A 2,826-nucleotide genomic window follows, 5' to 3' on the forward strand; every position below is an offset into this window, starting at 1 on the left:
AGGAGAGGAGAGAAGAGGAGAGAGAAGAAGGGAAGAAAGGAGAGGAGAGGAGAAGAGAAGAGAGGAGAGGGGAGGGGAGGGGAAGGGAGTGGAGAGTTGAAAGAATGGTGATGTGTTATGTGTGCGTACCAACTTCCCACAGTGAATGTAAGTGTAATGTACTGCAAACATACTAATAAGAAGAAAAAATAAATTATTTCGAAAAAAGAGGGAAATGATGCACTGGCCATCTTGCTGCAGGGCCCACCATGCCCCAGTGTGAGCTCAGAGGCACCCAGAAGCCACCACCGGGGGCCCTCCCTTCCAGGGAGCTGGTTCATGCAGGGTTTAAGGCAGTGGCTCAGGGCTGCTCACTGGCCCCTCCGCAGCCCCTGAGTCAGCTTTGCAGCACGTCTGGCAGGTGGTAGTGACAACCACAACAAATACTATTGCTCCAAGGAAACTGGAACAAAAGAGGGGTCTGAAATGTGTATGGGGTGGTGACAAGTATGCAACAGTCAGCCAAACCAAAGAAAACAGAAGTGTCACTGGTGTCCCCAAGTTAAAGGGCAGCGCTGCCGCAATGGGCTCTTATGCGCGGCCAACGAACAGGCCAAGTGGGAACCGTCATTTTGCTTCTAGTTCCTGCTTCCTTGTTCCAGCCCTGAGCCCAGAGGATCACTGCTGCATGTATGTGTGGGAGCACACATATGTTTATACATGTGTGCATGTATATGGTGTATAAGCGCATGTGTGTATGCCTGCATGAGTGCACACATGTGGCTGGGGTGCACTGTGCTCCTAGGTATAGGTATCTGCAGGAGCACGTGTGTGTGTGCATGCCCATGTACAGGAACATGTTCATACATATGTTGGTCCATGTGCGCTTGTGGGCATGCACACACAGGCTGTAACTGGCAGGTGATACTTGGACAAACATGTGCTTTCCCATCATCTCAGAGGCCAGCTCCATAGTGATTTTAATAAACTAAACACCAGGGGTGCAGACAGCCACAAGGAGCTCTGGTCACTTCCAAGATGTGGGCAGTCTGGGCTCTGCCGAGGGGCTCTCTGTGGACTTGGAGTCATGCCTGCGTCTTGCCCTGTCCTGTGCCACAAAAACCAGGGCTCTGGGAGGCTGTTAGCCCTTTCTTCCCCCCATCAGGAAGAGACTCTCCCCTCCCCACTCCATCATGGCCCCCACAGCTCAGAAAGCTGATTCCTTCCTGAATCTCCCTCCACGACGTCCTTCCTCCCCAAGGCCACGGCCTGCCCTGGCAACCCCCCCACTGCTCATCCTGATGCTTCCTGCCCAGCGAGCCACCCCAGGCCTCTCCCTAAGCTCTCACACCCCCATCATGGGTCCTCCTGAGGGTACCAGCACCACAGCCCCTACTCTTCTGCACTGTGTGCCCAGCAAGACCTCAGGCAGCAGCGGAGGCGGCACCGCAGACATCTCCAGCACCCTGCCCTGGACGGCCACCCTCACACACTGCCCAGGCAAGACTCAGGCCGCAGCAAGCACTGCCATCGCCATTCTGCAGAATGAGGCTCAGAGAGGAGCTGCGATTCTTCTCACGATGGTGGTTCATGAGCAAAGTGGTGAGGAGGGCCCCAGCGGCAAACCCATGATGGCCTGGCTGAGATCCTGTACGCTCGCTAACGGTGCTCCCTACTCTTCTTGGCTGGATTCCCGTGGAGACCACCTGATGTGTTTCGCTGCATGTTTACACCTTGTCTTTCTCAGAAACAATTTGAAAACCACATACAATGCAACAGCAAAAAAAGGGGGGAATGTTAGGAAGACTGTATAAGTAGAAAAATAACAATGCCTTAGGAAAATCAAGCCAAAGTAAAATTAGGACATAAAACGGGAATCATAAAGAGTGTGTTCCACTAGAAGGTGTGAGGCAGACCTCCAAGTGATGTATGGGAACATTGTAACTCCCAACCTGTTAGGTGTCAGGTACACCGAGTTTCTGTTCCCCAAAACTGGTGAATTCTAAGGAACGAAAGAGGTTAAGAGTAGAAAATATTTATCAAGAGGAAGAGATACTGCTCCTTGGAGGCAGGAGGGATTCTGAGTGGGTTGCTGAGGACCGCTTTTCAGGCAAGTTTTATAGAGCACAATGACGTGGGTACATCATGGATTAAAGCTATGATCAACCAATAAGATTGCAAGTGTAGCTGCTTAGCTAATGCCAGCCCAGCAGAGAAGCAAGCTGCACAGCAAGTGGACATAGAAAGAACAAAGAACTCTTTGGGAAGGGATGCGTCCAAGGGTCTTGGTCACCCACTGAGGTGACTGATGTCTATCTAGACTTTATGAGACTAGCTATTACCACTTAGGGTTTTTTTTTTTTTTTTTTTTTTCCTGGCACCAGGAATGGAACTCAGAACCTTGAACGCGCCAAGCAGATACTTGCACCTCTGAGCTAAGACAAGTGGTCCAGTTACCACTTATCTCAAGCCTGGTCTTTCTGTCTTTATCTTGAGGCCTGGCCTATAGGAGATAACGTGGTTATATTGAGTTTTCATCTTGCATTGCCTGCAGAGGGCCCAGCCCTACCTGACTACCTCTAATGTTTCTGCCTAACGTAGCTGTCTATAATAGGTGCCCCGCTGATGCACACCCCCCCATTATAACTGGAACCTCCCTCACAACTAAAGCAAAGAAGGAAACGATATTTAGATTTAGCCTACCTGTTGTTCTTGAAGACATCACTCCCCTTGTTCCCAAGGCCTGAGCAAGTGTCTCCCACAAGGTCTCACTGAGGGCACGCCTGAGTGGAGGAGCATGGCCGTCCAGGCCTCCGCATCTCCCCCAAGATGAGAGGAGGCGAACAA

Source organism: Octodon degus, unplaced genomic scaffold (assembly GCF_000260255.1).
Source record: "Octodon degus isolate 3935 unplaced genomic scaffold, OctDeg1.0 scaffold00010, whole genome shotgun sequence".
NCBI lineage: Eukaryota > Metazoa > Chordata > Mammalia > Rodentia > Octodontidae > Octodon > Octodon degus.